General features: G+C 35.3%; 1 pseudogene; it reads right to left on the bottom strand.

Moving 5' to 3' along the window:
• Positions 1-912: 912 nt before the first annotated feature.
• LOC149225495 (GEM-like protein 7) lies at positions 913-7082 on the bottom strand (annotated as a pseudogene).
• Between the last annotated feature and the right edge of the window lie 5616 nt (positions 7083-12698).

The raw sequence follows: 12698 nt of genomic DNA, 5'->3' as shown, positions 1-12698 counted from the left end.
CCTATTTGATATTAAAGAGGGGTTCATAATCTAGATAGAGGAGCACCTGGATGTTGAAGTTTCTCTTTATTTTCTTCCACCTGACACTGGCTTGGTTGTATTCCATACATCCCATTAACAACTTGAATGGTTTAATCTTCACTAACATCACATCAATTCATGTGAAGCCTATTGAAACAAGAAAAAATTAACATCAATTAGGTCATGACAAACTAAAACAAAAATCCTACAAACCACACATATATATCAAGCATGATATCCATATACTCATTAGTAAGTTTTTAACTATGACAAAGACTGAATTAGACACAAGGTAAGATTGTTACTCTCAAATATTTTCAAAGAAGATAAACTTACAACCAATAAAGCATCTAACACATTTAGTTTAAGAAGCTTAGGTGTACCCATCCTATAAGGTGTGTTTGACATGCAAATTTGCACTCCTTGAACAATGACTATAGCAAATTCAACCTTAGTACAAGGTGGTAGCCCTGGTAATGCTTCTCATGATACATAGGGAAACCCTTGCAAGACTCATAGTTAATTATTTTGGTTCTTTATCAAATGTTGGGCCAAATACATGGTTGCAAATAGCTGGAACCCCTTTTGTAGGCATCTTTTAACTCATATTGAGGATATTTGTTTTTAGGATATTTTTTGGGAATTGATTGGACTGGACAAAATTTGTGTTTCACTTATGGCAGCAATCCAACTTAGCTCTATGGAGTTCTAACCACAAATCCAATAAATGCTTCATAGCAAACGTCAATACATTCAAGAATTTGTGTGTTGTATAAAGACTAAACTTTCAATACATATTGTATGTTAACCTAAAAAGATGCATTTGTTGCCTCATAATGATCTTCACTTTGAAGAACCTCTAAAAAATTCTCTTTACATACACTCTGATAACTAATAAGATGTCACTATTTGTTGAAGATGTTTGAAGTCCTTTTGATAATTAACGAAACCCATGAACCAGGATTCATGATCATCTACAAGATAGATTTGTATATATTTCTCTAAAGGATTGTTCACATTCACACATGCGTTCACTGATCTCACTCTTCCAAGAGTTATAGCCGCTTACAATATCCAATCTAATAAATCCAAGATCAGTTACAGATCTTTGAGTATTGAAGGCATTTATCAATTGGAACACATTGGTATCTTTCCTCTTGAATTTCCTAGTGGATTCAAGTTGTTAAAAAATAAATTATAGGTTGCTCACTATTTTGTTTATATTTCTTAACAGACACCAGGCCAAAAATTCAGAGGGTTAATATCCTGGAAGCCTCTAGTTAAGAGGTGAAATTTGTAAATTTTGTGGATGGCAGAAATTTCTACACTCTAGAGCCTAGGAACCAATTTGCAAACAATCATATTGTGTCAATTCTTGGAAGATAAAATTCAAAGATGTTCTTATCATGGGACATAAACATATAAATTTGAATTTTGCAGTGTGAAATTTTCCCAGGCAGTAGTGTTGAAAGTCTGGATACATTGATTGTGCAAATGTAAAGAAGAGGAAAAATCACTGCAGAATGCCATATACCTTGAAATAAATTTAAACATGGAATCTCACACAATGCATGAGTAATAGTTGTGGGTGTGGGAAATAGTTGTAGGTTAAAAATTAGGTTTTACCTTGAAATTTAACCTTATGAAACTTTTATTAAAGATTAAAGTATGCCTTAGTCTTTGATGACTTAAAGTGAGGTTTCATGCCTGTACAAACTGAAGAATGTGAAAACAATAGATTAATTGTTGCATATGTTAAAATGCAATAACAACATCTAGAACAATGCTCAAATAGAACCCATGTAAACCAAATGAGCTTATGTGAGGTAGAAACATGATTGATGGGCAAAAATGTATGCATAGTTCAAAAATATGAGGGTTGCTGGAAAAATGAAAATGCACAGCAGCATAGGCCAGTGTTGTTATTCTGATGAAAATTTTCCAGAGAAGTGAATGTGTATCAGTGAGCATGGACAGAGTGTAGTGAAATTATTGTTAACACAATTGAAGGAAAGTTTCTGGAATACATAGCTTTGTGTTATTAGATTCCCATATATTAGATGAGAAAAGATACCCTGCATGGAAACATAAATGCAATCCCTCTTATCATATAAGGGCTTGTGATAACTTGTAACAAGCCAGGAAGCAAAATCAAAACCAGTGGCAAGGGAATACTAAAAGAAGAACAAGGAGGCATTAATGATCATTGCCTCAGAGTGGTTGACAAAAAATTGCTTCATATATGAAGCATTTCCATTGCTAGTGATGGATGGAATAAACTCAAGGCTCTATGGGAGACATCAAATGAGGTAAGAATTACGCTTCTTAATGACTATTTGGCATTTTTGAAGACTCTATATAAAAAAATAAATAAATAAAAATTAAACTGAACATGTTACGAAGTTGAAAGAGCTCAAGAATAAGTTGTGGGGGACTGGAGAAATGATTAAGTGCAAACTATTTTGTGATGTTGTTGAACAATTTTCCAAGGGCATATAATGTGTTTGTTGCCTCTCTATATGTGTGTTGTCCAGGAGAACTGTACTAGTGTTTTATAAGGTGGTTGGTATGGTCTTTTAGGAAATAAAAGATGAAAACATATTGATGAGAGGAGTGTGGATAAGGCATTTGTATCCAAACATGGTGGACATGAACATAAAAGGAAACAACAGAGAAAAAGGTGGTTTTTCAATTAGAATTGTGGAAGGCAGAATATTGAGTACACAAAAAGTGATTTTCATTCCAATTTTAGTAAAAGAACGAGAATGAAATCTTATGATCATTGTACAAACTTGGACACACCAAAAATGAGTACTTTAAGAGCAATATTTATAATGTTGGTTCTATCACAATTAGAAGACACAAGAAATTATGTTGAGTATAAAGAAAACCAAAAATATGGAGTAACATAGCTTCTCTCTATGGATGTCCTGAAAAATATTCCTTATGCTTTAGAGTTCTTGGGATCTAACTTCGAAGCACATGTCTAACAAGGAGTACTATTTAAAGTTTGATGATAAAAAACGAGGTAGTGGAACCTTGAGATGATAGAACTCATGATGTGCAAGGAAGACAAATAGTTCCCACAAGGATGGTTGATGAGAGTGTTAAAAATATCAAGAATGTACTATTTGTTCCAGGTTTGAACTACAAGTTGATCTCAGTTGACAAAACAACATAAGGAAATCCTGTGTTTTCAATAAAAAAAATGTTTAATAAAGGACAAAAGTAATCATGTGATTACTAGAGGTTGGCAAAATGCTCTTAATAGGTCAAAGCAATTACAGCAAAGCAACATGCATTGTTGGTTGATACAAAGAAGTATATTACTTGTTTCATGATAGGTATGGCCATAAATAGAGTCTCCGACTAATTCTTGTCTGAGTCCAGTCTAATCCTTGTCTAATTTTGAGTTCAATATTAACTTTTAGGAAAATGGGTCATTCACCTAACACCTTGAAAGAAAAGGAGTCTACGAAGCTAACTTAGTTAGGAAACAACATTATTAAAATTTTGGAGAAGGAATGAGAACCACATAGGTACTTGAACTAGTAAGTAGTACATGTTGATGCATACTCTCCTACGCAAGCTTAACCATTAGATGATGCATAATATCTTTTGATAGTTATTAATGATTATTCAAGAATACATGTGTGTACTTAACAATATAATTTATAGGTGTTTGATATTATAAAGATTTTTATATCCTTGATTGAGAAGGAAAGGGGAAAGAAAATCAAGGTTCTTAGAACAACTAGGAAAGGAGAATTCCTTTCAAAGGAGTTTGTTTAGCTTCATAAAAGAAATGGCATTAAGGGGTAACTTACAACTTCTTACAACCAACAATAAAATATAGTGCAGAATGAAAGAATATGTGTGGAATGATGAAGGGGTGCAATATGGTAATTTTTTTTCTGGGAAGCGACAGTACAAACAATGGTTTTCTTGCTTAACAATAGTCCTACAGAGGGGATGGAAGGAAAGAGAGTTTAATGAATCTGAATACTCCACAAATCCAAGTTAAAATGTTTTAGAAATTTTTGTATTAAAACAATTTGTGATGATAATGTGATTATTATTGTCTATGTTGATGATTTGATAATAAAAGACAGTTGCACCCACTTCCTTGAAATTATGATTGATGGTATAGAAGGGAGAAATGTGGGTGTCATTTATGTTTAACATAAATAATCAAGAAATGAAAACTTCATAAAAAACATTTTTTGGAAACATGTAAAAGATTTCTTTTGGAAACCTAGGAAAGGGATACTGTGTAATACACCCAATAAAAAGGAAACATTAAAATAAAATTGAATTCACAAACATTAGTCTAGAATTAATGTGATAATGTATGTATTACCCTATAGTATATTCAAACATTCCTTCCTTACGAAGATGTGAAGGAGAGTGGATGGTCACTGTAGAAGGCTACCTTTTCTATTGATATGAATAGTATCCCTGTCATAGGGCTACTGCTGGATGAAAAGTAACAAGATGAAGTTTTCAAGAGCTTCTCTGTTGGACCAACACTGAATCTCAGCTTAAAATTTTTTTAACTCCACCTTGAGCTACTATTTTTGTCCCCAAGCTCAGCTTTCCCCATATTGTTTCAGACATACTTCCCCCAAGCTTCACTAAACACAATGAAAAGGTAGATGCATTGTATGAGAAATTTATATTGAAAGTACTTACTCACTTTGCATATAATTAAATCTCAGGATTTACTCATATTGAAATATTATGCACACAGAAAGGTTTATAGACTTACTGTGAGCCCAAAAATCCTCAACTAGGCCATCAACATTTCTTCTCCATCTATGCAAGTGCTCTAAGAATGCATCTACCTTAGCTATACACAACACAAATAAAGCCATAATCCAGTGAATATCATTATCTCAGAACCCTCCATACTAAAAGTCTATAACTTCAAAGAACAATAAAAATGATAATTGCTGGAAAATGATATTAATACATATAAATAACATGTATATTTACCCCAGAGAAAAGATGGGAATGTGAGCATCTTGGTGACAGTGTGCTCGAGTTGCCTCTACTTCTTGTTGCTTTGACAATAGTTGTTCAAGCATGTCATCTAAACCATCAACCTCCCCCTTTGCACAAGCTTGGTCCTCCTTGGAATTATCTTGATCATTATCTTAGAACCCTCCATACTTCTTCATCTTTGATTCTTATTTGATAGGTTTAATAGATTTTAAAGAATATGTGATCACACCTCATTTGATTGAAGATATCGTCAATCCCGAGAAACAATGTATTCTTTAAGGTAGAATTCTTCAATTGTGCTTAGTCAATGCATCAAAGGGTTTCATCATTTAAAAAAGGAAAAAGAAACATTTAGTTTAAGAAGCTTACGTGTCCTCGTCCTATAAGGTGCCTTTGACATGCAGAGTTGTGCTCCTTGAACAATGACTATGGAAAAATCAACATGTTGTAGTTCTGGTAATGTTGATTATTTTGGTTCTTTATCCAATGTTGGGCCAAATACATGGGTTGAAAATAGATGGAACTCCTTTTGTAGACATCTTTTAACTCATATTGAGGACATTTTTTTTAGGATATTGGTTTGAGAATTTATTGGACTAGCCAGAAGTTGTGTCTCACCAGGGAAACAATGCAAACATCTTTTAACTCATGTTGAGGGTATTTGTCTTGATGATGTTAGTTTGGGAATTCCATGGACTAGCTAGAATTTTTGTTTCAATTATGGAGGAAATCTAACTTAGCTCTATGGAGTTCTAACCACTAATCCAATCAATGCTTCATAGAAAATGTCAAGACATTCATCTTTGTGTTAGCAGGGATTGTATTTGTTTCTAGAAGACATCTTTGCCTCTCAAATCTTTGGATCATACCTGACACTCAATCTTCGATTTATCTTTTAACAAAGACTCTTAAAATGATCATAAAATATAGGACTTACATAATATGTTGATTCAATTAACTACCTAGTAGGAGAATATACATAATCAGATGCCTCCTACACATCGTTATTGTTCACCCTCACAAAGGCCAACTGACATTCATTCTCTCTCTCCAAATTATGAAGATAAGATTGATTGCAAATAATGAAACACATTGATGATACAAACACTTGTGGGTACTGATGTGATAGAAGGTCCACCACGCTAAGTTGTGTTTACTCTAGGAAATCGGGTGATAACCTTACCATCTTGTTCTGTAATTATTGACTGGGCAGCAGAAACAATTTGCTTTGTGGGTTTTCCCCAATTGGTAACCCAATCGTCTGGTGGACATAGATCTTTTCGAGAAATATATACAGGGGCAACTGGATTGCAGGAAGAGTCATACTATACAAGGGTTACTCTACCAGAATCTTTACTCGGAGAATGCAAGACTGCAGGAATAGTAGTATTATAAAACCGGACACAGGTAATATAGAATATCGTCAAATTTTTTGATTTTCCATGAAAATTTTCATAACCTTTGGTTTGAATGCCAAGGGTTAGACATCTCAAGGTATTGGGGTCATCAAGGGCAATAGAGAAATCAGGAAAGACATCATACTGAATGGGACCATCAGAGAGATTGGTCTCAATTCCTCCTATCATGGCTTGAGTAAAAGTACTCCATCGATTATCAAATAGGGCTAAGAAGACAAAAGATTGTTGGCCTTTTCTATGCAAAGCATTCAGTCCTATCCTCACCATCCCGAGATGGGCATACTGATAGCCTGATTTCAAAGCAGCTGGGATATATTTTCATTCAAGCAGAGGGATTGTCATCATGACATTCAGGGTTAACTCTGTCTTGATTGATTTTTCCTTTATTTTTATCTGACTAAGGGCTCGAAAATTAAAAGGACCAAGATTTTTATATACATCTGTAGGTGAAACAGAAGGGAGTTTCCAATCTACAGTAGGATTATCTTCTTCTTCATTAATGCATGCTTCATTTCCAGAAGTTTCTTCATTATGGCATACATCAAACATTCCCGATCTTAATTCTTGTTCATTTTGCATTGCATCAAAATATTTTGAACCAAATTTTCCCATAGATGCAGAAGAGCTTGCAGAGTCCATTTTTCTTTAGATAAAGAAAGATAAATACCCAGTATTAAAACTTGTAGTATGATAGCAGGAAGAGATTGCGGCTTCCCCTTGTTGGCTAAATTGCGGCTTCCTCACGTACCAAAGTATTAATTCTCGTCCAATGTCTTCAACACCTTCAATGCCAATCCACGGCAACAACAGGCTATAAACGCTATTCAGGGCTCAAGCAAATTCGCGATCCACGCAAACAATATAGCACCTAACAAGATCCACTCAAATAATAACTTGGCTTTGATACCATTTTCAGGATCACTAACTCACAGAACACAGGTATGCGGAAATTTCTTTCTTTATTGAATGAGAAACTGGTAATTACAATGATGGACACATGCAAGACTAAGTTTTCTTCCTCAAATTGGCTGCAGCAGCATTTAATGAATATATCTCAGCACAAGGCTTAAGAAATTCATAGGCTACCTGGCATGCGTGCAGGCTGAGTCTCAAAAACTTATCAGACTTACAGACTCATAGAACAACATATGATTCGGCCACTTTAGGTTCACATTAGCATCAAGTACTAATGCGCAAGATTCTCAAATCATTTACAGACTAGAATCTATCTCGTGGTGCAAGTAGATCAGACTAAGAGTCCGCAGATGCAGAGCAGGAGAAAAAATTTGACTCAAACTTCCCATTCCCAAATGAGCCTTACCTTGCAGTTCGGTAATATTTATAGAACTAGCAAAGGGGGACAAGCATCCGTAAACTGCCGAAAGCAGAATGTACAAATTGATGACTCAAAAGGAAAACACTGATCATATTTGATCAAATCGCCAAAAGCTAGATTTGGGCATGGAAGGACTGTCCCATGTTATCTCATCCCTTCTCCTTTTATGGATAGCTAGAGGCATATGGGGACCGAATCTAGTACACACAGTATTTACATAGAGGATATTCATCAGAAAGAGAACCCTCGAAAGATTGAAAAGACTTAAAGTTGAGATATGCAAATCTCGTTTGTACAAAATTACAGAGTGGAGATTCCACGACAAGGGAACCTACGAAAGCTTGTCCAACACCATAGTCGGTTGGAAAGACGACACTTAAAAGGTGTAATAATCAATCTGTGGGTAAGTGTAGTACTGGTAATTCAACCATTCAATCATGTAATTTGAATAATACTGAACCCATATTTCCTTCTCAATTTCCCAGTTTGTTGTACTGTGTGGGTCAGGTAGATCCAAATAATTTAGATTCATGAATGGATTTATATTTGTGTCCACTTGTCCATGGAATTCAGCATAATTTGTACTGGTGGCAATTGCTCTGGTTTTATAGTGATTCATCACAAACCAACAGACATGGCCACATCTTCTGACTCCTCTTAAGAAATCTATATCCTCTAAATCTAATAGATCTCTAATTGTTTTGTAGAGGACCTCTGTCACAAACATGCTTTGTGGACTAAACCCTGCGATTTTGAGCAGTGTGAAAGAATAGGGTTTCAGTATAAGGGGTGACAAGCCATATATCTTCCACCATTCCATGAACCAATCTGGGAGAGGATCATCTTCTTCCATGTCTTCAACTGGTACACCTTCAAATAAGAAAGAAAACTACAAGGAGTAAAACATATTAGTGGAAAAATTTTGTAGATTCATCCCTTCGTAAAAAGCTTCCTTCTGGCGCTCCCCATCATAATTGGATCTGTGGAGATGATTATCAAATCTTCTGAATGTTATATGAAAACTTGTGATTCGATTATCATCTTCATTATCCCTTTCAATCCTGTATGCTATGCTTCTGATGTGTCTCAAGTAGTCCAGGGCCTCTAAGGCTTCATTATTCAATTCATCCTCCATTGGGTCTGTCCAAAGATGAGGAAATCTTGTTCTGTATATGACTTCTTTGATTGGCCTCCAATTGTCATCATGGTCTAGCAGAATTTTCTCTAAATCATATGAGACCCATCCATTTGAGGTTTCAATTTCAATAGTTTCATCATGTCTTCTGATGTAATTGCAACTCAGAGTAAGAAGAGAATGCTCAGATAGGAATTTTCTGCTGAGCATGTCTGCAAAACTGTTTTTATCCCCTTTTACAAATTCAATATCAAAATTATACTGGCTAAGTTGCATAACCTAGCGAACCATTGCTGCATATTCAAATTCACACTTATGAATTGCATACTTGAGTGCTTGACAATCTGTTTTGACTAAGAATTTGGTGTAAATCACAAAATCTTTAAATTTTGCAATTCCAAGGCAAACAGCCCAGAGTTCCTTTTTTAGACTGGATCAGTTTAGCTGGTTCTTAACCCATAATCCAGAGGCATACTGACATACCTCTATTTCTTTCTTTTCCTTACGGTTTTTCTGACACAAAACTGCACCCCATCCTGCTTGACTTGCATCAGTCATGATTACCTTTTCCCAATCTTCTCTGATTGGAGACAGAGGCTGAATATTTCTGACTCTATCTTTTATCCTCTTAATAGCCTGTGTACATTCAGTAGTCCAGGGTATAGGATCTTTCTGGAGCCTCTTATTTAAGAGTTTCCTTTCTTGGGCGCAGTGACTCAAGAACTTTAAAATATAATTTAGACTTCCTAAAAACCTTTGTAACTGATTCTTGTCAGTTATCTCATCTGGGAAATTATCTACAAAATTAAGACTTCTTTGAATCACAGTATAAGAGCCATACTAGATATTGTATCCTAAGAAGTCTATCATAGTTTTGAAAAGTTTCATCTTTGATGCAGATAACACTATTCCCATTTCTCTGACTCTTTTTAGGAAGATTTTTAGATGTTTGATATGATCTTGTATGTTGTCAGAATGTATCAATAGATCATCTATATATTTCTTTAAGAATTCATCCATACCTTCGAAAGTTTCATCCATTATCCTCTAGAATGTTGATGGTGCATTGATGAGACCAAATGGCATAATGTTCCACTCATAATTTCCTTGAGGAACAGAGAAAGCTGTCTTCCATTTGTCTGCTTCTTTGATGCCGACCTGCCAAAATCCTGACTTTAAATCGAACTTAGAGAAAACCTTTGATTTTGATATTTGGGCCAAAATGGTGGATGGCTTTGGCAATGGATACGCATCATAATCAAGAATACTATTCAAATTTTTGTAGTTAACTACCAATCTAGGCTTACCTCTGGCAATTTCAGCATGCTTATTAACATAGAATGCAAAGCAAGCAATTGGGCTCTTGCTTTTTCTGATTAGGCCTTTCTTTAGAAGATCTTTGATCTCTTCTCTGCATAGCTTCATTTGTTCTTCATTCATAGGAACAACCTTAGATCTTCTAAGCTTCCCACTGAAATTTTCCTTTAGCGGAAGTTCAATCTCATGCTTATGGATATGCCAAAAGGCCTTTGGGTCATCAGAACAACATTCTTTAAATTTAGCAGTGAGATTTGCTATTTCTTTTGAAAATTTTCCATTATCCAAAAGTTCTTCAGTCTTTAGTGTTTCCTTCTTCATCTCCATTTTTTCCAATAAATTCTCCATTCTTTCTATCCTCTTGAGTCTATTTGGAGAATTTGAATTGATAAAAGGAAAAAATACTTCTTTATTATCCATTCTTATAAAATATCCATACCTTTGAGACTGCTTATCAAGCTTGGCTCCATGCTTACTGAAATTCTGAAAAAATGGTGTGCCAAGATACATAGCACAATCTATCCCTGGGACAATTGGACATACAAGATGTACTCCAATGTCATCAGTCAGAAACACATCAACCTCAGCTTCTGATTTAGTGGGGATACCTCCACTTGCTGTAATCACTTGAGGACATGCCGTTGGCCTTCTGAGATGCGCGCTGACTACAGTATCACTGACAATGTTTAGTCTTGAACCAGTGTCCATCAAGACTTTCCAATATTCATACTGAGTTCCAATCCTGACTTTCATTTTAACACAGTACATGACATCTTGATTTACTATATTGCAACTCAGGTTTAATCTGTCTTTCTCTTCTTCTGGTCCTTCCATTTCTTTAGAAATTGGAGTCTGGTGGAGTGTCCAATTTTCCAATTTCCCAGAAATTGGAGGGTTGCTGGAAGAGGAGGCTATGTTTGCATTCATCATTCTTAGAGACAAACTATTGTGATTTTCAATGCATAGCCTTTTATTTTCTTTTACAGTCTTTCTTAGTTCTTTAATAGCTTGGTGAATACTAGGCAATGTTTGTGGTAAATCTTCACCAAATTCTTCATTTCTAAATTGCCTGGTTAAAGCTTCAACTGAGAAAAGAGAGGCATGAGGTACATACCCTTTATTTGGGAAATTCTTAGAGCTAGAGGGTACCTGCTTCAAATGATCCATTAATAGAGATTTATACATATTTTTCATCACTGGCTTTGATGCAGCCATCATCTGTGCGAAGATATTCCTGCTTGTCTCTTCATAATCGCTAGTCTTCATCATCCTGACTGTATTGCATTTACACACATCAGGATCACTACAATCACAGTCTCTGCATTTTGTACAATAGGGGTCCCTGCAGAGTTCTTCATCAGAAGTTTCATTAGAGTCAACAAAATTCAAATCATTATCTGTTTCTGATTCAGAAGATAAAATTTCATCACAGCTACTAGGCAAGTCAAAGAAATTTATTTTCCCTTTCTTGTTTCTGTAACTCAATTTTTTCTTTGATTTGTCCTTCTTCTTCTTGGGGAAATTTGGAGTTGTATGTCCCTTCTGATTACAATTGTAACAGATGATTTCTTTTTCTTTTTCTTTGGAAAACATTTCTGTATGTTTGTATGGTTTTTTCTTGAAATGTTTCTTTTCTTTGACTTGGGAAGACGAGGAATTCTTCTTTGTATATCTGTGAGTTCTTCTCTTTTTCCCCCCAGAATTACCTGCCTTTCCAAGGTGCCATTGCTGACAGAGCTACTGGTAACCATGGGGTTTCTTCGGATTTGTTGCTGCTTTGGATATTTTCATTTGAGAGCAAAGCTCTACAATAATTGCTTGACCGCTTGCCTGATGATACCAAACTTATAGTCTCCAATTTTCCCTGGTAACTTATTTACAATTGCAGAGGAGACCCACTGAGGAAGAGAGGCCACAAAAATTTCTTTCCATTTGGGCTCTAAAATAAGGTCTGGAGTCAGAGTATGTAAGCGGTGTAGGAATTCATTAAAATAATCACCAAAATGTTGCATATTATGCAATCTCATTGCCATTAAAGTGATAATAGTAATGTCATTGGTAATTTGAGGGAAACCAATAAAATTCACAGTAATAGCATATATGAGTTGTCCAATCATATTGTTAACATGAAAAGTTGTGACTGGATCCATATATGTGGTGCCATCTTCATTAAGCCCCACAGCTTGTTCCCATGAGTGGAGAAGATTTGGATATTTCAGGGTCTCAACTTTCAACCATGAATCTAGTGTTCCTTCAAAACCCCCAATAATTCTTCTGGTTGCATTTATGGGCCAATGTCGTCTGCAAGATAAGTTCTGTAACAAACAAGCATGGAATGTAAAACAGACATGACTTCTGCCTCAGTGCAATTATCTATATTTCATGAATAGGTAGAATTTGCAGACCAGTCTTTATGGTATTCTGATTTCATGAGATCTCTACAGTCTGGAGCAGGATTCCAGGTAGT

The sequence above is a fragment of the Pinus tabuliformis genome, chromosome J (genome assembly GCF_031772625.1).
Source record: "Pinus tabuliformis cultivar Carrire ecotype Pingquan chromosome J, CPIR1, whole genome shotgun sequence".
Classification (NCBI taxonomy): Eukaryota; Viridiplantae; Streptophyta; class Pinopsida; order Pinales; family Pinaceae; genus Pinus; species Pinus tabuliformis.
The sequence above is the reverse complement of the archived record's forward strand: the minus strand, read 5'-3'. Positions and strand labels throughout refer to the sequence as shown.